This window comes from Mesoplodon densirostris, chromosome 2 (genome assembly GCF_025265405.1).
Source record: "Mesoplodon densirostris isolate mMesDen1 chromosome 2, mMesDen1 primary haplotype, whole genome shotgun sequence".
Classification (NCBI taxonomy): Eukaryota; Metazoa; Chordata; class Mammalia; order Artiodactyla; family Ziphiidae; genus Mesoplodon; species Mesoplodon densirostris.
The window spans coordinates 136,937,784-136,962,120 of NC_082662.1; positions in this window are offsets into that span (position 1 = coordinate 136,937,784).

Sequence of the window (24,337 nt, forward strand, 5' to 3'; positions counted from 1 at the left end):
ATGCCTTCTGATTAGGAGCATGTTATAGTTTATACTTTTTTAAATTTCAATTTTATTGAGGTATAATAGACATATATAAGATATTTAAAATGTACAGCATGTTGATTTGATATATATATATACATTGTGAAATGATTTCCCCCATCTAGTTAATTAACACATCTATCACCTCACATATTTGTCTTTTTTAATATAACATTTAAGTTCTAATCTCAGCAAATTTCATTTTTACAGTGCAGCATTATCAACTATAATGATCACATTTTACATTAGATCCTCAGACCTTATTAATCCTATAGTTGCAACTTTGTGCCCTTTTACCAATCTCTCCATATTCCCTCATTCCTCAGACCCCGGCAACCACTTTTCTACTCTCTATTTCTATAAGTCTGACTTTGTTTTTAAGATGCCACATATAAGTGGTACCATATAGTATTTGTTTTTCTCTGTCTGGGTTATTTCACTTAGCATTGTGCCCTCAAAGTCCATCCATATTGTTGGAAATGGCAGGACTTCTTTCTTTCTCATGGCTGAATAATATTCCATTGTATATATGTGTCACATCTTCTTTTTTTTTTTAATAAATTTATTTATTTATTTATTTATTTATTTATTTATAGCTGTGTTGGGTCTTCGTTTCTGTGCGAGGGCCTTCTCTAGTTGTGGCAAGCAGGGGCCATTCTTCATTGCGGCGCGTGGGCCTCTCACTATCGCAGCCTCTCTTGTTGCGGAGCACAGGCTCCAGACGCGCAGGCTCAGTAGTTGTGCCTCACGGGCCCAGTTGCTCCGCGGCATGTGGGATCCTCCCAGACCAGGGCTCGAACCCGTGTCCCCTGCATTGGCAGGCAGACTCTCAACCACTGCGCCACCAGGGAAGCCCCGTGTCACATCTTCTTGTCCATTCATCTGTAGATGGACACTTAGGTTGTTTCCATATCTTGGCTATTGTGAATAATGCATGCAAATATATCTTTAAGAACCTGTTTTCATTTCTTTTGGATATATACCCAGAACTGGGATTGCTGTATCATATGGTAATTGTATTTTTAATTTTTTGAGGAACTTCTATATTGTTTTCCATAGTGGCTGCACCAATTTACATTCCCACCAACAGTGTACAAGTGCTCTCTTTTCTCCAAGTCTTCCCCAACAGTTGTTATCTCTTATTTTGATGATAGTCATTCAACAGTAACAGTATGAAGTAATGTCACCTTATGGTTTTGATTTGCATTTCCATGATGATTAGTGATACTGAGCATGTTTTTATGTACCTGTTGGCCCATCTATATGTCTTCTTTGGAAAAAATGTCTGCTCAGTTCCTCTGCCCATTTTTTTTAATTCATTTATTTTTTATTTTTATTTTTGGCTGTGTTGGGTCATTGCTTCTGTGCACGGGCTTTCTCTGGTTACAGTGAGCAGGGGCTACTCTTCGTTGCAGTGTGCAGGCTTCTCATTGCAGTGGCTTCTCCTATTGTGGAGCATGGGCTCTAGGTGCGTGGGCTTCCATAGTTGTGGCACACAGGCTCAGTATTTGTGGTACGCGAGCTCTAGAGCACAGGCTCAGTAGTTGTGGCGCACAGGCTTAGTTGCTCCACTGCATGTGGGATCTTCCTGGGCCCGGGCTCGAACCCGTGTCCCCTGCTTTGGCAGGCGGATTCTTAACCACTGTGCCACCAGGGAAGTCCCTGCCCATTTTTTGATCAGATTGTTTGGTTTTTTGCTATTCAGTTTTGTGAGTTCTTTATGTATTTTGGATTGTGATATTATGATTTCTAAGAAATATACATTTGGTTATTCAGAAGACCAAAATATAGTTCTCATATATATTTGGTCTTCATCTATAGTTTCTGACACAGTTCTCAAAACCCTTGGGATTTCCTAAGTGTTGAGAGTGATAAAAGTGTTTTTTGTTATGTGAAAGAGGTGACTTTTAGAAGCACCTATGGGTGGCGACTGGTTGCCAGGAAAACCAACCCTGTGATTAGAGGGTTGGACCTTTCAGTCCCACCCCCTGATTTCCAGAAATGAGAGAGCTGTTTGAGGTTAAACCAAACACCATTGTCCAACAATTTAGTCAATCATGTCTCTGAGGACAGCTTTTTTGTCCTTTTTGTTGAGCTTCCTCACTGGGGAACCAGAACACTTCCGTGTGCCACCCTGTCAGGCCCCATGTTCCATGAGGACAGAAGCTCCTTTGTTCAGGACCTCGCTCTTTGTAGCTCTGCATTTGGCTGTTGATTCATATTCTTTATTATCCTTTTATAATAAATTGGTAATCTAGTGAGTAAACAGGTTTTCCTGAGTTCTGTGAGCTATTCTAACAAATTAATCAAACCCAAGGAGACGGTCGTGAGAACCTCTTATTTATAGCCAGTAGGTCAGAAGTACAGGTAACAACTGAAATGAAGGGCAGCGGCCTTGTGGGACTGAGCCCTTCACCTGTGCTTTCTCTGATCCTATCTCCAAGTAGATAGTGTCAGAACTGAGTTGAATTTTTGGACACTCTCCTGGCATCTGAGAATTGCTTGTTGGTGTGGGGAAGCCTACACACACACACACACACACACACACACACACACACACACACACACACACCACAACACACACACACACACACACACACACACACACACACACGCTGGAATTGGGTCCAGGAGGAACTCTTTGCAGGATATTAACCCTTTATCTGATACATTAATTGCAAATATTTTCTCCCATCTCATAGGTTGCCTTTTCATTTTGTTGATGATTTCCTTTGCTATCAGAAGTTTTTTAGTTTGATGTAGTCATGTAGTCCCACTTGTTTATTTTGCTTTTGTTGCCTTTGCTTTTGGTGTCGCATCCAAAAAATAATTGCCAAAACTAATGTCAAGGAGCTTACCCTTTATGTTTTCTTCTAGGAGTTTTATGGTTTCAAATCTTACATTCAAGTCCATAATCCATTTTGAGTTGATTTCTGTATACGGTGTAAGAAAGGGGTCCAGTTTCATTCTTTTGCAAGTGGCTGTCCAGTTTTCCCAACATCATTTATTGAGACTGTCCTTTCCCCATTATATATTCTTGGTTCCTTTGTCAAAAATTAATTAACCATACATGCATGGGTTTATTTCTGGGCTCTCTGTTCTGTTCCATTGATCTACATGTTTGTTTTTATGCCAATATCATACTGTTTTGATTACTGTAGCTTTGTAATATGGTTTGAAATCAGGGAGTATGATACTTCCAGCTTTGTCCTTCTTAAGATTGCTTTGGCTATTAGGGGTTCTTGGTGGTTCCATACAAATTTTAGGATTGTTTGTCCGATTGCTGTGAAAAATGCCGTTGAAATTTTGATAGGGATTACCTTGAAGTTTACCTTGGGTAGTATGGACATTTTAACAATATTAACTCTTCCAATCCATTAGCACAGAATATTTTTCTATTTATTTATGTCTTCTTTAGTTTCTTTCATCAATGTCTTATAGTTTTCAGTGTACAGATCTTTCACCTCCTTAGTTAAATTTATTCCTGGGTATTTTATTCCTTTGATGCAATTATAAATAGGATTGTTTTCTTGATAGCTCTTTGTGATAGTTCACTATTAGTGTATAGAAATGCAGCTGATTTTTGTACATTGATTTGGCATCTGCAACTTTACTGAATTTGATTATTAGTGCTAACAATTTTTGGTGGAGTCTTTAGGGTTTTCTATACATAATATCATGTCATCTGCAAATAGAGACAATTTTACTTCTCCTTTATTTGGAGGTCTTTTATTTCTTTTTCTTGTCTAATTGCTCTGGCTAGGACTATGTTAAATAAAAGTGATGGAAGTGGGCATCCTTGTTTTGTTTCTGATCTTATGGGAAAAGCTTTCAGCTTTTCACCATTAAGTATAACATTAGCTGTGGGCTTGTCATATATGGTCTTTATTATGTTGAGGTAAGTTCCCCTATACCCAGTTTGTTGAGAATTTACTTAATCTTTACATGGCAAGGAGGTGCTTTTATTATCTCCATCTTACTGATGAGGAAACTGAAACTTAGAGAGCCTAAGTAACAGATGGCCAAAAGCACATGAAAAGATGCTCATCATCACTAATTATTAGCGAAATGCAAATCAAAACTACAATGAGGGACTTCCCTGGTGGCGCAGTGGTTGAGAGTCTGCCTGCCGATGCAGGGGACACGGGTTCGTGCCCCGGTCCGGGAAGATCCCACATGCCGCAGAGTGGCTAGGCCTGTGAGCCATGGCCACTGAGCCTGCACGTCCGGAGCCTGTGCTCCGCAACGGGAGAGCCCACAACAGTGAGAGGCCCGCATACCGCAAAAACAAAAACAAAAACAAAAAACTACAATGAGGTATCACCTCACACTGGTCAGAATGGCCATCATCAAAAAGTCTACAAACAATAAATGCTAGAGAGGGTGTGGAGAAAAGGGAACCCTCCTACACTGTTGGTGAGAATATAAATTGGTACAACCGCTATGGAGAACAGTATGGAGGTTCCTTGAAAAACTAAAAACAGAACTACCATATGATCCAGCAATCCTACTCCTGGGCATATATCTGGATTGTTTGTCCCATTTCTGTGAAAATTCGAAAAGATACATGCACCCCAGTGTTCACTGCAGCACTATTTACAATAGCCAAGACATGGAATGTCCATCAACAGAGGAATGGATAAAGAAGATGTGGTAAATATATACAATGGAATATTACTCAGCTATAAAAAGGAATGAAATAATACCATTTGCAGCAACACGGATGGACCTAGAGATTATCATACTAAGTGAAGTAAGTCAGACAAAGACAAATTAAAAAATAATAAATAAATTAAAATGTAAAAATAGTAATAAAATAAAATACACTGTAAGCTCCTTGAAGATAGGGATTGTGTTCCACTATAGGACTGCACACATGCCAAGTAAATAGGTCAGTGAGTATCTGTCCACTGGGGCTCAAAATTGCCTGAGGGCAGACCTTAGGTATAGAAAATCAAAACTACATCTTAAAGATCTTCTAGGTTTCCAAGTCTCATTTTACAGTTGAGGAAACTGAGGCCTAAAAACTGGAGTCAAAATGGAACTCAAGGGCTTCCCTAGTGGTGCAGTGGTTGAGAGTCCGCCTGCCGATGCAGGGGACACGGGTTCGTGCCCCGGTCCGGGAAGGTTCCACATGCTGCGGAGTGGCTGGGCCTGTGAGCCATGGCCGCTGAGCCTGCACGTCCGGAACCTATGCTCTGCAACGGGAGAGGCCGCAACAGTGAGAGGCCTGCGTACCGCAAAAAAAAAAAAAAGGAACTCAATCCTTTCTTCAGGGCAGAGTCATCCTAAATTATTCTCTCCCACTACCCCCACCAGCCCAGTAACCAATGCTTGGACTCTGTGTTTAATTATCAAATATGCGTTAAGACCTTGGGATCCAGTGATCATAAGATAATTAAAATCTGGCGTCGGGCTTCCCTGGTGGCACAGTGGTTGAGAGTCCGCCTGCCGATGCTGGGGACACGGGTTCGTGCCCCGGTCCGGGAAGATCCCACATGCCGCGGAGCGGCTGGGCCCGTGAGCCATGGCCGCTGAGCCTGCGCGTCCAGAGCCTGTGCTCCGCAATGGGAGAGGCCACAACAGTGAGAGGCCCGCATAACGCAAAAAAAAAAAAAAAAAATCTGGTGTCATTCCAGGTCAGTCAGATTTATAGCTGGAACTGGAAGAACCTTAGAAATCATATTGTTTAACTCTCAGGTTATAGATGAAGTAACAGGCCCAGAGATGGCAAGTGACCTCCCAGTGCTCATCAGTGGGCCAGTGGCTTATCATTTAAATGCTCCCCTGCCCAGCGAGCAACGACACAGGAAACATGTGTTGACCTTTCCGTGGTTGGAGTGTGTATGTCAGGGTGGGAGTGGGGGTTGCTGTCTTCCCAAGTCCAGCCGGTTTGGAGAACACTGTCCACTCTTCAGCAGAGCCATCAGTGGCTCGCCCCTGTGTTCGCCCTCTCTCCTCTGTTCTCCAAGGAGTAGAAGCCACAGCTGAGGCCTGGGCCCAAGCTGGAACCTGATTCTACCACTCCTTCCATCCTCCTTCACCAGCCCTTCCTTTCTCAGCATGAACTCTGGCCCAGCGACCAGGTTAGGACTGTCACACATGCACAAATTATAACCTGGCTGCCCTGTTTCTCCTCCGTGGGTAAAATGCCCAGAGCTGAGGGAAATAAATGCCTCCACTCTGTTTTGCTCTCTACGGAAGCCAAGGGCCAGAGGAAAGAGCAGCCCCATTGCTTCTTTTAGGTAGTGTGGGCACCAGAGTATTGAGTGAGTTGAAGCATTAAAGAAGGCTGTTTTGTCTTCACTAGACCTTGACAGTGACCTTCCTCAGGGGTCAAGCCCTGTCCCTCCCATGCACTCGCAAGCACAGTATGGATCAAGAAGCAGCACGTATAAAAAGACCTTTCTGAAGACTGAACGGGATTGTTCCTGACGGGCCTGCAGAAACAGCTCAGGGAGGCTGAGCTCTACGTGGGGCATCTGTCAGGCTAACAAAGGGCCAGCTCTCCCAGGGACAGGAAATTTGGAAGGGGACTGCAGGGAAACTCATTTAGTGGAGACAGAGGAACCACCCTCTTCCCGTTTCCCTCTGGCTGTGCTTCCACAGAAGAGCCAGGCAGCTGGCTTATCCCCATCCACCCAGGCCTGCAGGCGGGTGGTGGAAATTTTCACCTCTCTTGTATGGCTAAATCTCAACCCCGGAGGAGCTGATCTATCTGCCTCCTTCTTGTCTGCACTCAAGCAACCAAACACTACTGAGGAAAGTCTCACCTTCAGGTAGATTGGTTCCACTCTAATTCAGGATCACTAACCCCACATGGACCAAAGGGTGGTTGAGAATTTTACTGCATTTCTCTGGTCAGCTCACACTCCTATCAACAACTGTTCCAAACCTCCATTCTCCTGAGACCTCTGGTGCCCTCACCTCCACCCTCACTTTTCTCAGAAGTCATCTTCGAGTTCCTCTTTTGTGTTACCAAGTGTTTAAACCTACCTACAGCACCCTTCCTTCTTGCTTCCCATTACAATTGAAGAGTTTTCCTTTCTACTCTCTAACCAAGAACAATTCCACCACTTGGGTTTTATATCCCATCCTCCCCAACCTTCCCATGAACCTTATCTGTAATTTATCCAATCTCTCTCTCGTGTATCTAGTCTCTCCCTCTCTACTGGGCCCATCTTACGGTTATTTAAACAAACTCCTATCTCTCTCATTAAAAAAAAAAAAAAAAAAAAAAAGAATCCTTTAACATACATCCTCCTCAGTCTGTGACCTTCTTTCTCTCTGCCTCTGCACAATCAATTCCTCAAAATAAAGCTCTGCTTTCTCACCTTCCATTTAACCTTCAATACACTGCAATCTGGCTTTTGCTATCATTACTCTACTGAAGAAGCTCTTGCAATGGTCATCAGTGATATCCATGATTAATGCGGTGTTCATCTTTCAGTTCTCATCTTCCTCTTCAGCATTTGACTCTGTTGAGTGGTTATAAATGACCATTCCCTCTCTCTTAAAAAAAATCTTCCCTTGTCTTCCATGATACAACACTCTCCTTGTTTAATTTCTAAATCTTTAACCACTCTTGCTCAGTCTCCTTTACAAGCTCATCCTTCTCTACCTAGCCATTCATGGTTAGAGTTCAAGGCATGGAGTTCTCTTCAAGTCCATTTATTCTCAAGTGCTTTTACACACTACACTGAACTGCCTCATTAAAATGTTTAAACCAGCATTATATTATAAGCATCTTCCCACATCTGCAAAATTATTTTAATGAGGGCATATTATGGATGTACCATAACTTATTTACTCAGTCTCCTATTGTTGGTCATGTAGGTCCTTTCTAATACTTTTACTTTTATAAATAGCACTATGACAAACATCCTTATACAACTCATTGCATGGGATTAGATGAATGATGCTAATATTAATTACTACTATCCAGTCAATAATAAACTGCTATGTATGTGGAAATTGGGGATATTTGGAAAATGTACACTTAGTCTTTTGAGGTCAGTAGCATGAAGAACACTACCAGGGTAGCCCACGTAGCAGTACTGAGTAGGACAGAATCTTGGGCAGAAGAAACTGGCTTGGTCTAGGAAGATGTATCTTCTCTTTCCCTATTCTTCTGAGTTTCCAACTTGGAAGTTACCACCACACATGATAAGAGGTTCTGGGCAAGGCATTGCTCACTCTGGAAGCCATGGGCCCTTTGCCTTATTCCCACTTTATACTTTGGCAGAGGAGTCAGTCCTAATAGAGCCAGATGGATCTTAAATGACTTCAGAGGATTTTGAGGACATGGATTGACTGAAGAAGTTTCCAAGGTCTGAAATCAGTCCTGGAACTGATCTGTCAGGCCTGAACTTGGATGGCTGCAGGACAAATAGGTCAGCAAAAGTCAGTGCCAGAAAAGCAGCAAGAGTAGGCTGACTGAGCAGACAGGATGGGGCACAGCCATGAGAGTGAAAGAAAACTGTGGGAAGAGGAGGAGAGTTGGCACAAACAACTTGGGCTCTTCTTCATCTCCCCAAATATTTAATATTGGAGTGCCCTTGGGCCCAGTCCCTGGACTCCTACTGGTTCTATCTGTCCTTCCTTAGTGATCTCACCCAGACTCATGGCTTCAAGTACTATCTATACAGAGACTATCCCCAATTTTACATTTCTAGCCTGACCTCCCGCCTGAACACCTGACCAATATATTTAACTGAAAAGTTGACATTCCCACTTGGATGTCTAACAGGCATCTCACATTTAACACTTGTAAAACTAAACTCCTAACTTTACCTCCCTGCCTCCCCGACTAAATCTGATTCCAGCTCAGGTAATGGCAATGCCACTCTTCCACTTTCAGGCCAGAAACTTGAAGTCATCCTTGACGTCTCTCTTTTTCTCACAACCTGCATCCAACTCGTAATCAAATCCTGTTGGCCTTATCTTCAAAATAGATTCGGGTTTGCTTTCATCCATGAAAAATGGGACTTAACTATCTCACTATAAACAATGGAAAAGGGACTTCCCTGGTGGCGCAGTGGTTAAGAATCTGCCTGCCAATGAGGGGGACACAGGTTTGAGCCCTGGCCCAGGAAGATCCCACATGCTGCAGAGCAGCTAAGCCCGTGCGCCACAACTGCTGAGCAACCCCTGCTCACCACAACTAGAGAAAGCCCATACACAGCAACGAAGACCTAATGCAGCCAAAAATAAATTTTTTTAAAAAAATTATTTTTTAAAAAATGGAAAAACTGGATCAAAGATATAGAACAACTATTTCCAGACATTGGACCAGAGGCAGGAGAGGACTGTGATCCCTAAGGGAAGGGAAGCAAATGAGGTGAGCCCTCAACTGTGGAGCCAATTTTCAGATTGCTTGGCCCCCAATATGGCACCATTCTTCAAGGACATAAACCAGCCACTTGTGGCATGCTGATTACATTGGTCCTTCTTCACCCTGGAAGAGAGAACAGTTTATCTTGAGTGGGATTAAAACATATTTCATTAGCTCAAAGTGGATCATGGACTTACATATAAAATGTAAAGCTATAGGGCCTCCCTGGTGGCGCAGTGGTTGAGAGTCCGCCTGCCGATGCAGGGGATACGGGTTCGTGCCCCGGTCTGGGAGGATCCCATATGCCGCAGAGTGGCTGGGCCCGTGAGCCGTGGCTGCTGAGCCTGCGCGTCCGGAGCCTGTGCTCCGCAATGGGAGAGGCCACAACGGTGAGAGGCCCGCGTACCGCAAAAAAAAAAAAAAAAAAAAAAAAAAAAAAAAAAATGTAAAGCTATAAAACTTAGGGAAAAAAAAAAACAGTGGAGAAAATCTTTGGGATCTAGGGCTGGCAATGAGTTCTTAGAATTGACGCCAAAAGCATGATCCACACAAGGAAAAACTGATAAATTTGACCTCGCTAAAATTAAGAACTTCTGCTCGATGGAAGACCCTGTAAGAAGGATGAAAAGACAAGCTACAATTGGGAGAAAATGTTTGCAAAGCATATACCTATCAATGGACTAGTATCCAAAATATATAAAGAACTCATAAAACTGAACAGTAAAAAAAAAATCCAATTAGAAAATGGGCAAAAGATACCAACAGACATTTCACTGAAGAAGATATTCAGATGGAAAATAAACACATGGCAAAAAACTTCAATAGCATTAGCCATTAAAGAAAAACAAAGTAAAGCCACAATGAGATATCACTACACACTTACTAAAATAAAAAATAGTGACATCAAATGCTGGTGAGAATGTAGAAAAACTGGCTCCCTCACAGTGCTGGTGGGAATGTAAAATGATATAGCGGCATTGGAAAACAGCTTGGCAGGTTTTTTTTTTTTTTATATAAAACTAAACATACAATTGCCATATGACCCAGCAATTGCACTCTTGGGCATTAATCCCAGAGACATGAAGACTTAAGTTCACACAATAACCTATACACAAATGTTCATAGTTGCTTTATTCATGACAGCCCCCCCCCAAAAAAAAAGGAAACAGCCCAGATGTCCTTCAATGAGTGAATGGTTAAACAAACTGGCACATTCATACCATAGAATACTCAGCAATAAGAAGGAATGAACTACTGGTGAATGCAGCGACTTGGATGAATCTTCAGGGAAGTATACTGAGTGATAAAAGCTAATTCTAAAAGGTTATACATTGTATGATTCCATTTATAAAACATTTTGAGATGATGAAATTTTACACATGGAGAAACAGATCAATGGTTGTCAGAGGCTAGGGATTGGGAAAAAGGGAGGGAGAAGCAAGTGTGGTTATAAAAGGCCAACACATGGAATCTTATGAGGATGGAATTGTTTTGTATCTTGACTGTGGTGGTGGATATACAAACCTACACATGTGATAAAATTCTATAGAACTAAACACACACACACAGTCTCACATACACACAAAAGGGGACAAGTAAAATTGGGGCAGTCTGAATTGTAATAATGTCCATATCCCGGTTGTGATATTATACTATAGTTTTGCAAGATGCTACCCTTGGGTGAAACTGGGTAAAGAGTACGTGGGATCTCTCCGAATTATTTTTTACAACTGCATATGCATATATAATTATCAAATAAAGGTTTAATTTTAAAACAACGTATTCCTGGTTGATATTCTAGATTTGGATGTGCTCTTCTTGCCAGGAGAGCCTGGGCCAACACCACAATCCAAAAGCTTGTAGAGCATTAGATCCACTGACATGGGATTGAGTGTAACCTTGCTTTGGAACATGGGCCTTACTCTTCAGCAAAGGAGGTGTGGAAGTGGGTACCTGACATGGTATCCCCTAGTCCTATCTTATATCCAGAAGCTGAGAGAGTGGTGAAGTGACTGCTTAACGATGCAGCTGAGACACCAACTTGGAGCTGATATCCTACAAAGCTGGGGTGTTGTCCTCCAGGATGTGGTCTCATCCTAATCAACCACCACTATATACTACTGTGTCCCCAATAGAGAGACCTGCTCACCATCACTCCAGTGAGCTTAAGGAATTTGTGTGTCCAGTCCTGCAACTTTAGGCTGTATGAGTGTAGAGGCCCTGGTTCCCACAGGGAGAATGCCTCCACTTGGAGGAGGCATAGTAGGAGTTCCAGTAAGGTTTTTTTTGTTTGTTTTTTTTAATTGTATTTATTTTTGGCTGCGTTGGGTCCTTGTTGCTGTGCGCGGGCTTTCTCCAGTTGCGGCGAGCGGGGGCTACTCTTCGCCGCCGTGGCCTCTTGTTGCAGAGCACGGGCTCCAGGCACGCGGGCTTCAGTAGCCAGAGCTCGCGGGTTCCAGAGCGCAGGCTCAGTAGTCGTGGCACATGGGCCCAGTTGCTCCGCGGCATGTGGGACCCTCCTGGACGGGGCTAGAACCTGTGTCCCCTGCACTGGCAGGCGGACTCCCAACCACTGTGCCACCAGGGAAGCCCCTTCAGTAAGTTTTAAGCCATGGCTGCTGCCTTGGTAACTTCAGGCTCCTTAAGCTAAGAGAGCAGCAGACAATGAAAGCATCACCATATTGGCCAAGGTGATTGACCCTGGCCATCAGAAGGTGATAGGCTGGGTTACATTGCGGGGACAGGGAGGAATATTTCTGGCACTCATGTAATCCACGGGGGCATCTCCTGATACTCCTCCTCCCGATTATAAAGGTATATGGAAAAGTGCAGCAGCCTTGATCTGAGAAGGACATGGTAACCCACTGCTCACATCCCTTAGGGATGAGGGTCTGGGTCACACCACTTGGAACAGCAGAGGTACCAGCTAAGGGTGAAGGGACTCTAGAGTGGGCAGTACAGGAGGGAGATGATGAGCATTCATTATAGTCTCAAGACTAGCTGCCAGTAGTGGGGACAGAGGGAAGGGTGGCTAGTTCATCCCACTAATCTTCCTTAAGTTCCCCCAAAGAAACAGACCAGCCAGAATCCTGGAGAAGCTGTTCCCAGATGGAGTGGATTTGAATGGCACAAGAGGTGGTTTGTAGCAGATACTATAATGCTCAGTCCATGTGCCCCTCAGCAGCCAAGAGGGTTGCCTATGCATGGCTCACAGCTGTGTCCCTCTCTGGGCAATGCTGTCAGCTGAAAGGAACTTCCTTGGCTCATTTCTGCACCCCCTCACTGGGGGCAGCCCACAGCCAAAGACTGGTCAATGTGGGGCTACAAGGCCTTGGCCAGTGCTTCAATTTGGGGCATCTCTATCCAAGAAGCATCTCAAAATTAACTTGTTCGAAACCAAAGTCTTAAAAAAAGAAAGAAAGAAAGAAAGAAACCAAACTCTTGGAGTCCTCCCTAAACCTGTGTCCTTCCCCATTTCAATAAATGCCAATTCCATGCTTCCAGTTGTCCAGTCCAAAACCTTGGAGTTTTTTTTTTTTTTTTTTTTTTTTTGTGGTACACGGGCCTCTCACTGTTGTGGCCTCTCCCGTTGCGGAGCACAGGCTCGGGACGTGCAGGCTCAGTGGCCATGGCTCACGGGCCTAGCCACTCCGCAGCATGTGGGATCTTCCCGGACCGGGGCACAAACCCGTGTCCCCTGCATCAGCAGGCGGACTCTCAACCACTGCGCCACCACGGAAGCCCATCCTTGGAGTTTTGACTACTCTCTCTCTCTGTCTCTGTCTCTGTTTCTCTCTGTCTCTCTCTGTGTCTCTGTCTCTGTCTCTCTCTCTCTCTCTCTTTCCCTGAACATATAATATACCAGCAAATCTTGTTGGCTCTACCTTCATATCCACAATTTGACCATTTCTCAGCACTATCACTGCTAACCCTCTGCTCCAAATCTCTATAAACTCTCACCTGCAACACACTATAGCCTCCTAACTGGCCTCCCTGCTTCTGTGCTTGCCCCTTTCCTCTCTTCCGTGCAAGCAGCCAAAGTGATCCTGTTAAGAGCTAAGATGATGTCATTCTTCTAACAAATTCTTCTAGTGGCTTCTCATCACACTTAGACTACAAGCTAAAACCTTTACAACAGCCTACACAGCCCTACAAGATCTGGCTCTGGCTCTGTGCCACCTGTCTGACCTCCTCTCCAGCCACTCTGCCCCTCCCTCTCCCTGCTCCAACCTCTGGTCTCCACGCTGTTCCTCAAGCTCACTGAGGATGCTCCTGCCACAGGGTCTTTATACTTGCCTCTCCTCCTGCCTGGAAAGCTATTCCCATAGATAACCACATCCCTCACTTCCCTTGGGTCTCCACTCCAGTATCGCCTTATCCAACACATGTTTCCTGACCATCTTATATGTAACAGCAAACTCCATTCCCACCTTATCACCACCCACTCTCCCAACCCCCCTTGCTTGGTACTTACTACCCGACATAATTCTTTTTGTTTTTTGTCTACCTCCCTCCAACTAGAAGGTAAGCTACATGAGAATGGGGACTTTTTGTCTTTTGTTTACTGCACTATATCTCTAGTTCCTACAACAGGGCTTGGCATGTAGTAGATACTTAAAAAAAAAATTGTTGGATGAACCAATCAAGTTTCGAGACTTTATAATTTAGGCTTTCACACTACCTCCCTCCACTGCAAAACAGCTACATCTTGAAATGTGGACACACCAAGACCACCACCGGAACACCCATCGTCACGTGCAACACACACCGACCCAATAAACACCTTAGGGGGAAGTGCCTCTCTGTTGTGAATTCACTGTCCTAATCCATCTGGATCACAATGAGACTCAAAGATTCAGGAAGGGGCTTCCCTGGTGGCGCAGTGGTTGGGAGTCCGCCTGCTGATGCAGGGGACGCGGGTTCGTGCCCCAGTCCAGGAGGATCCCACATGCCGCAGAGCGGCTGGGCCCGTGAGCCATGGCCGCTGAGGCTGCGCGTCCGGAGCCTGTGCTCCGCGGCGGGGGAGGCCAAAACAGTGAGAGGCCCGCGTAATGCAAAAAAACAAAACAAAACAAAACAAAACAAAAAAAAGATTCAGGAAGAAGGAGGAGACCTGAGCCTGCAAGAACTCCATTAGCCACAGCACAGGGGTTCATGAGGGGCTCACAAAAATACTTTAACTATAACTTCTTTTAGAATCAGAAGAAACATGAGTATAATAATAATTAATATATGATAATAAATCCAGCTTGGACTGTATTCATCTTTATACCAATACAGTCATGAAATAGAATTTTTAGTATTTTCTTATGAAGGAAGCAACCCAGGAAGACGAAAGGGGCCCACGAAAGTCACAACGTGGCCTTGCCTGACACAGCTCACCTTTAAGGCTCTGGCTAACATCAAGAGCCAGCAGGACAGGGAGATGGAGCGGAAATGATATTTCAGCAGGCTTTCTCATTGATTCCATCCCAGCATTTTCAGTCCTGTGGTATCAAAGGGGAAACTGGAGCTCTGAACAGTTAAGTGATTTTGCCAGTGCCATCAAGACAGTAAGCAGCTATGCTAAGATTTGAGCCTAGGATACGAAGACCCAGCCATAGGCTACCTTACTGCCCTGCAGCTGCCAAATGGTGCCTACAAAGCCGCAGGCACAAATGTGGAATTAGACACTTTCCTCAGATCTGCCCCTGCCTGCCAAAGGCTTCCCCACACCAGGCCCTGCCCCCTGAGTCACCTCAGCTGCACCCTGCCCTTCAAGAGCCCAAATTTCCCTCATCTGCCTCAGCCCCAATGCCAAGCCCCTGCCCCACCCCTGACTCCCGGTCTTAAGCATGATACTTCGGGGAAATGGGGGTCAAGTGATAATGCCCCACCCTATGCATAGGCAGGTCTGGCTGCCTTCTGCCTGTTAGTCCTTCCAGAGAAAAGTAACTTGGTCCTGAGGAAGAAGAGGGCAGCCTGGGAGGGACTCATCCTTATTACTCCCAGCACAGGCTGGGTGCCAAACCCTTCCTCCTTGTGCCCAGGTAAAGGTCTGCAAAGACTCTAAGGGCCTCTTCTGTCTGCACCTCGTCCTCCCCAGCACAAGCACAGGGGTAAGTAGGTTCCTTCCTGAGGCCCAAGCAAAAATTCTCTAAGGGAGCTGCTTTGTCAGTCTCCTCCATTTTCTGCCCCTGTGTGGTGACCTCCAAATAGGAGCAGTTGGGTAGTATTTACGATCCAGGAGGAGAGCTAGAAAGAGAAGTGTGGACTTGGGAACAGAAGGGCCTAGTTGAATTCCAGCTCCGCAAGTAAGAAATTTAACTTTTCCAAATGTAACTAAAACTTGCTAAACACAAAAAGAGAGAGAACAAAAGGTTCCTAACGTGGCTAGCACAGGATCTGGAATCAGCTTGTGCCAGTAAATGTTAGTGAAGTTTTATGCCTAGTGTGCCTTCCACTCTAATTTGCCTGGTTTTGTGGTTGTTATATTTCTGAATATTCTCCTTAATTCATTACACATTTGTTGAATCCTTACATGTTGGCCGCTATGTAAGCTTTGGAGACACAGCTTTGAGTAGAAGAGATCTTTGCCTCTGAGGATCTCATGCTCTAGCAGGGACTGCAGAGGAGTGAACAGTCAACTACAGTTCACTGTGGTAGTTGTCCAGCTCTGGATCTTAACTGATGGTGTTGCCATCAGGGAACAAAAAGGTCAGATGACAGAGAAGCACATAGCCTTCAATTGGGTAGTACATAAATAAAAAACAAGAAACCAAATCATGTTGTGAACAAGAAGGACCAAGATAGATAATCATAGGACCCTGAGACCTAGCATTTGGCCATTTTATAAAGTAGAAGGTGTAAACCTAGCTGTTCTTGGCTATTCTTCCTAAGAAAGAAGCCCTATTAGGGTCCCAGGGATTTCACCTTAGGAGCTTTCTAAAATGATAATAGATTATTTTTATCAGCTTTGTGAGTAAGTGGAGTACATTGCCACCTTCGTGTGTGTTCTGAGAGAAATGAGAGGGTGCCTCAGCTGCACGCTAAAATGCCTCCTTGAATCACTGTTCCTGGAAGTCCATCATTAGAGTCAGTCCTCAGGGGTGCTTTTAGCCCTCAAAGTCTTCTTTTAAAGGCATATAGTCCAGAGAGATATGCGCCTTTACTCTGGCTGTTCCTTTGCTTGGGTTGCTCTTTTCCACATACTCAAAGCCTGTCATTCAGGTCCAGAGCATTTCCTCAGGGGTTCTGTTCCAGCCTGCCACCCTCTTTAGGAGGACACGTATTGCTGCTATGAGTCTTTGATCCAGCAGGTTTGGTCTTGTGTGGCTTGTTGGTTGGATTCTGTGTAAGTGTGTGTGTGTGTGCGCGCACGCGTGCGTGCACATGCATGTTTCCTAATTAGTGTGTCTATCAATTACAGGTATCCCCCACTTTTCAAAAGTTCACTTTATACCACTTTGCTTTTATGAAAGACCTACACTGGTACCTGTTTTCATTAACCGAAAGAAATCCAAAGGGGACTTTTGCTTTTACGAGAAAAGGTAATTGCTTCTTCGCTTTACACCATTTCAGCTTACAAAAGATTTCATAGGAGCACTCTATTTTCAGATAGCAGGGGAAACCTGTATCTATTGCTGCATTACACACCACCCCAAAACTTAGTGACTTAAAATGACTGTTTATTTACTCACAACTCTCCAATGTAAGCTGGGATCAGTTGGGTGGTTCTTCTGCTGGTTGATTGATGTCACTCACACAGCTGCTGTCATTTGGAGGCTCAACTGTGGTGGGAAAACCCAAGATGGGCTTCATTCCCATGTCTGATTCTCAGCTGAGGAAATTAGAACAGCTAGGGGCTGGCTGGCCTCTCTCTCCATGTGGTATCTCATTCTCCAGGGCCTCTCCACATGGCCTTTTCTCCAGCGGTCATCCTAGGCTTCCTTACACCATGGCAGCTGAGTTCCAGAAGGTAGCACTTCCAAAAGTAGAGCACCAAAGGGCAAGCACTTATCTACTTGCTTCATGTTTGTTAATATCTCATTGACCAAGGAAGTCACACAACCAACCCCAGAGTCAATGTGGGAAAAGACTTCAAAAGGGTATGACTCGGGACTTCCCTGGTGGCACAGTGGATAAGACTCCATGTTCCCAATGCAGGGGGGCCGGGTTCGATCCCTGGTCAGGGAACTAAATCCCACATGCATGCCACAACTAAGGAGCCTGTGAGCCACAACTAAGGATCCCTAGAGCTGCAACTAAGGAGCCCTGGAGCTGCAACTAAGGAAACTGTGAGCCACAAATAAGGATCCCACCTGCCACGGCTAAGGAGCCATCGTGTCACAACTAAGGAGCCCTGGAGCTGCAACTAAGGAGCCCACCTGCTGCAACTAAGACCTGGTGCAGCCAAATAAATAAATAAATAAATAAATTTTTTTTAAAAGTGTAGGTGTGGTTTGGGGTGGAGGGGCACCAATGTCTACCTCAGTTTATAAACAGAGTAGAGATTGCATCTTTTTTTTTTTTTTGAAACTTTCACACTTACCAGCATAGTCTAGTCTAGAGTATACTGGTAGATGCTCAATAAATACTTGTTGACTGACGAGTGGTGGATATGGTTAACTGCCAGCAAAGCTCCTTAGGATGGGCCTTGCAGGCAAGAGCTGAAGATTGCTCTATTAGGAAAGCAGAAACCTGAAAGGAAAGGTGACTGAACACCAAATACAAATGGGTGGATTTTAGTGAATTTGACTAATGCCCTCCCTATTGATTTCAAAACCAGAAAAATGCAAGTAAGAAATATCATAAGAAACCAAAGTATGCTCAGCTTAGCACTGTGTTAGGCCTCATGGAGGATACAAAAGAAGATAGGGTCTTTGAGGTCACGGAAGAAACAAGAAATAAAAGCAGGAAAACTTAAATATTACAAGGCCTAATAATGTTTTTAACATAGTGCATAGCACATGATAAACACTCATGAAATGTTGGGAAAAGAAAAAACAAGATATGGTCAGGAAGTGAAAGATTGATTAGTCTAGGATTCAGCAAACTACAACCCACAGGCCAAATCCCACCTTCTATCTGTTTTTGTAAATAAAGTTTTACTTGAACACAGCCATACCCATTTGTTTACGTATTATCCACAGCTGTTTTTGTTCTATGACAGCAGAATTAAGTAGTTGCAACAAAGACCGAAAGGCCTGCAAAGTCTAAAATATGTACTATCTGGCCCTTTACAGAAAAAGTTTGCCAACCCCCAAAACTCAATAAATGCTTCCCAGGCTCAGTAAAATTGGTACAACTTCCCTTGATGGAGGAGAAGGTAGGTTAGTGCTAGGTTTGATGGAAGATGAAATGTTTTGCACTCAGAACTGTGAATCGTTATGGTCTGAGAGAAAACTGTTTTGGGGGAACCCCCAGCTAGGAAGGATTTCTGTTGATATGCAACAATGTCAGGCCCTGGGCCTCTGTTTAGACTAGTGGTCCAAGTCATTCCTTCTGGCTTTCTCCCCCATCTCATCAGCCTGTTTGCCCATCCTCCTCCACATTTTTGTCCTGAGGTTGGATAAGGTATCTAGATATTGAAGCTGGATATCAGGGAACCATTGACAAGACAGATACACTTTCCATTTGGATATATATCTGTGTCTTTAGGAGGAAAGGGAGCATCTCACTATATAGAGAAAGGGCATGGTACCTTATTCCTTCAGCTACATGGGTCTCAAAAGGTCATCTTGGTCATTCCCCTGTGTCCAGAATGGATTGATTTTAAGTCATCATCTCCTAGACCTAATACACACACACACACACACACACACACACACATATGCCCCACTAACCAACTCCCACATGCTTAAAAAGAGCACAGCCTCTCCCCAGGGCCAACTTATCCAAAGACAGTAGGCTCAGTGCTAAGGGCCCGTGGTATTTTAAAGACCAACAAAAACATCTTAACTTTAACTTCTTTTAAAACTAGAAGGAAAAAAGAATGTAATAATATTGGATATATAATAATGAATCCAGCCTGGATTATACTCATCTTTATACAAATTATATAAAATATAACTATATATATATATATATATATATATATATATGTTTTTTGTTTGTTTGTTTGTTTGTTTTGCGGTACGCGGGCCTCTCACTGTTGCGGCCTCTCCTGTTGCAGAGCACAGGCTCCGGACGCGCAGGCTCAGTGGCCATGGCTCACGGGCCCAGCCGCTCCGCGGCATGTGGGATCTTCCCGGACCGGGGCACGAACCCATGTCCCCTGCATCGGCAGGCAGACTCTCAGACACTGCGCCACCAGGGAAGCCCTAATATATTTTTTTAATGGAGGAAGGGGGCCATAAAGGGAAAAGTGCCAAGGGCCAGCGAAAACTATAATGCAGCCCTGTCTTCCTCAAGTAACAGGTCCACAAACTTGATGGAGCATGGATTCTTCCCAAGATCTGAGCAGAATCCCTGCTGTGATCACATATGTCCTTGGACCAGTCCTTTGGAGAACTAAACACAGCTGCCTTTGACCTCTGAGTCAGGATAAAAAGAAAAAAGCTCTCTGGAAGGAAGTGGAGGCTGGCAGCTAGGAAAGAAGAGTGCTGGTGTTGATTCAACTGGCCCCAGGGCCTGGCTAGGCCGGACTGCCTAGCAATGCCCCTGCCACCAGTGTGCCGGCTCAGTGTGTCAAGCAGAGCAGAACCCAGCTCAGGCCCTTCATGAATAAATACTGCTTCAGGCCCAGGCATGTTGACCTAAGAAGCTATGGTTCCTTCACCTCTCTCTGGCAGTGCAGATTGCTCTGGGGGAGCCACACTCCGATTAAGAGCTCTTTGAGGAGCGAGCTCAGCCTGGAATTTGCTTTCAAGCTCTAGTCACTGCTGCTCTATGTGCTGCATCTCTCAGGAGCCAAAGGTTTGTGTGTTGATTAACCAGCTGCTTTAATTCTCCTCCAGAATTCTCCCCCCACTTCTCTTTGTTTCTGCTTCACAATGTTTCTTCCTGGAAGGGTGAAAGAATGAAATTTGCTTCTCTCTTTTTTTAAAATTTGTTTAATTTTATTTTATTTATTTGGTTGTGTCAGGTCTTAGTTGTGGTGGGCAGGCTCCTTAGTTGCATCTCTCCAGCTCCTTAGTTGCAGCTCGCTGGCTCCTTAGTTGTGGCATATGAACTCTTAGTTGCGACATGAGTGTGAGATCTATTTCCCTGACCAGGGATTGAACCCAGGCCCCCTGCATTGAGAACGTGGAGTCTTAACCACTGCGCCACCAGGGAAGTCCCGAAATTTGCTTCTCTTAAAATCAGGGCAGCTGGTGCTACTTAAAAAATGCAACTTAAAATTTACCTAGGTGGTCTTTGTTATGGGTTGAATTGTGTCCACCCCACACACAAAAAAAAGATGTATTGAATCCTAATCCTCAGTACCTCAAAATGTGACCTTATTTGGAAATAGGGTCTTTGCAGATGAAATCAATAAAGATGAGGTCATACTGGAGGAGGATAGGCCCCTAATCCAATATGACTGGTTTCCTTACAAAAAGAACACCATGTGAAGAGACAGAGGCACACAGAGTAAAGACAGCCATGGGAAGACACAAGCAGAGATAGGAGATAAGCTGTCAAAAGCCAAGAAATGCCTGGGGCCATCAGAAACTGGAAGAGGCAAGGAAAGATCATCTCCTAGAGGCTTTGGAGGGGGCATGACCCTGCCAACACCTCAGACTTAGCCTCCAGAAATGTGAGCGAATAAATTTCTGTTGTTTTAAGCCACTGCTTTGTGGTATTTTGTTCCAGCAGCCCTGGGAAACTAATATAGTCTTCAAAGCAAATAATCTGCCCAGCTGGAGCATCAAGTCAATTGACTGACACAATAATCACACCAAGCCCTTGTTTACTTGTAAAAATTTTACTTCTTGAAGTTCCTTCTTCTCCATTATCTCATTTTAGCCTCATGATTCCTTTGTGACACAGGGCAGATTTTATTATCCCTCATTTTGTAGATGCAAAATCTGAAGACCAGGATGTAAAATCACTTACCCGGAGTCAAGCATAAGTGTCTCTGTGGCTTAGAAGAAAGCAATGAGTAACAGAAATGCAAGCTCAGCTCCGCCCCAACTGGGCCCCTGATGAGTAACCCAACCTTGTAGCATCCAGAGTTCCAAGTACAGTCATTACTTTCTTTTTAAGAGCATTAAAAATCACCCGCCATCTACTATCAACATCACTTCATAAAAGAAAAGGCATTTTAATACTAAAATCAAGGAAAGACCTTAATACCAGAATAAAGGGCATGTCTTTTAAATTAAATAAATTTTGTTTATTTTTTTAACTCACTACTTTGTCCTTATTTTTCTTCATTTTTCAGAAGACTGACAGATACCAGGATCAGCATTTGGGAAACACTTCTGAAATCTCTCTGGGCCTCATTTACCTTATCAGAGGATGTTGGATTTCTCCTTGAATCCCTTCTTAACAATTTATGATTCTCTGACCCAATCCCAGATTCTCTTTCTATTAACACAGCTGGAAATGGGAACCCCTAGGTCCGGCAGTGACGGCCAGAATGTCCTGGTCAGAGGAGCTGGATGCAAGAGTGTCCAGGTTCTGTCCTGAGACCACAGTATACCCTGCCATACTCCAAGAGTGACCAAGAGTTGTTTTGGTGGCATCAGGTAAGTCATGGGAAGAACCGACTTCCTCTTAGGAAGTGACTGCTTTGTATTTGAGGCCAAACAGCTTGGGATTTGATGTGCAAACTGCAGACTGCTTTCTCCCAGTACCTCCTGCCATCAGGCTGGTTCTGGCTGGCTTAGCTTTCACCCTGCTCAGCAGGAGAGCTCAGGGGCCCTCCAGGCCATCAGTACCCCCCTGCTGCTCTAGGTCAGAGTTGGGAAAAGCAGACTGGAGAATTCACTGCTTCTACCACAGGCTGCCACCGGGCTAAGCCTGAAGCTTGAATGTGCCCCACAGCTAAAGTCAATGATTGTATTATCATTAACGATAATAATAGTCTTTTGCATAGTTTTTAAGGAATTTTTTAAATCCGATATCTTTTTAGCATAACATCGGTGCTCAGGGAAATCTTCATGAAAGAGATAGGACTGGAAGGGTACCCTGAAAATGTGGGAGTACTTGGACAGGGAGTAGGGGTGGGAAGGATGGGGGTGGGGTGTGTCTAGAGAACAGTCTGGAGGGTGAAAAGGAGCAGGGGCGGTTAGAGCTGAGAAGAGCCCTGCCTGAAGGGGGCGCTGAATTTCCGGAAGGAGAGGGGGATGAGCTAGGGATGGGCCAGGTGTGTGGAGATCTCACAGGCTTTTGAGGCTGACTTGGTCAAACACTAGTTCAACCACTTACTAGTATTATTATTCCTGCACCCCGCCCCCCCTTCCTGTCGTCTCACTGTGAGGGAAAGCTCTCCAAGGCCAGAAAAGTTAAGTGGTCGTGAGGGTAGGGAGAGGGCAGGAACAGAATGAGTCCGTCAGGGATTCTTTCTGTTAAAAAGTTGTTCAGGGCTTCCCTGGTGGCGCAGTGGTTGAGGGTCCGCCTGCCGATGCAGGGGACACAGGTTCGTGCCCCAGTCCGGGAGGATCCCCCATGCCGTGGTGCGGCTGGGCCCGTGAGCCATGGCCGCTGAACCTGCGCGTCCGGAGCCTGTGCTCCGCAACAGGAGAGGCCACAACAGTGAGAGGCCCGCGTACCGCAAAAAAAAAAAAAAAAAAAAAAATTTGTTCAGAGAAACAGTCAAATGACCTCCACCCTCTCAATCTCTTGAACTTGATGGTTGCATCGGTGCCTCCTTTTCCCTGAGAGTGAACTTCCAGGGTGATAAAAATCCATGGAAATCAACAGATCTTCAGCCAAACATGACCCCTCTAAGGCCATTTGACCAAACCACCAAGCCAAAGAACAGTCCTTCCCACCCTGCTCTCAGGCGGGGTCCATAATAAGGATTGAGGAAGTGACCTTTTCTCAGGAAGTGGGTGGACAAATGACCTAAAATTCAACCCTTCCCTTCTTGGAAGGAACTTATCATCTAAAGGAGGAAAGTTTTTAAATGTGCTCCTTTCTCAGTGCAGAAGGAAAAAGGAGTGGGAGGAATGATTTACTATCCTGCAGTAGGTTTTAGAATATAGAAGAGAAATATTTTCTACAAATGGGCACCTGTTTCCTCTGAGTGGAGAGTTGGCAGCTTTAAAGAGGCTGAAAATTTCCTCTGGAAAATGTAGCCTCTACTTTTATAATTGCCCCAGTTGGAAACCTAGAGGGATTTTTATCATATGTGATATTGATGTGTTTATTTATTTATTACATTTTGCTTTTCCATCATCTTCTACCGCAACTGTTGGGATTGTGTGAAGACTCAGGGCCCAAACTGAGAGGGAGGAGACTGGTGAGGGAGCTGATCTAAGAACCGGAGGAAAATTGGGAGCAAACGCCTAATTAAAATGTGTTTGACTTTCCATGACTTTAGTTGAATTTGCGTTTTTATTATAATAGTAATATATGTACCCAGTCAACATTGTGTTTTTATTATAAAAGTAATTTAAGTACCCAGTATAGATCATAAAATGAATATAAGAACCTGGTGTGGAGGCATTCTAGCATTCTCCCCAGATCTGTGGCAATTAGCTCTTTATATATTCTAATAAAAAAGCATTTATGCATATGTAACTAGGAGAGTGTATCCTTTCCTTAAAAAACTCACACAAATGGAGTCATGCTATGCATATTGTTATACATCTTGCTTTTTCACCTAAAGATCTTCCTTGGAGATCATTCTTTATCATTGGTATGGTTGTATGTCCCAGTTTACCTGGAACAGTCCATCCTGTATAATTATCAACAGATTCCCACTCTCAAAGCATCCTGGTTTAGATAAATCTCTCTACTTACCAGATCAAATAGATCTGCCTTTTTGCTTTTAATAAGTTTCATGGAATGTCACACCATGATACCTCAAATATAACTAATCCCCATCTATGGACATTTAAGTTCTTT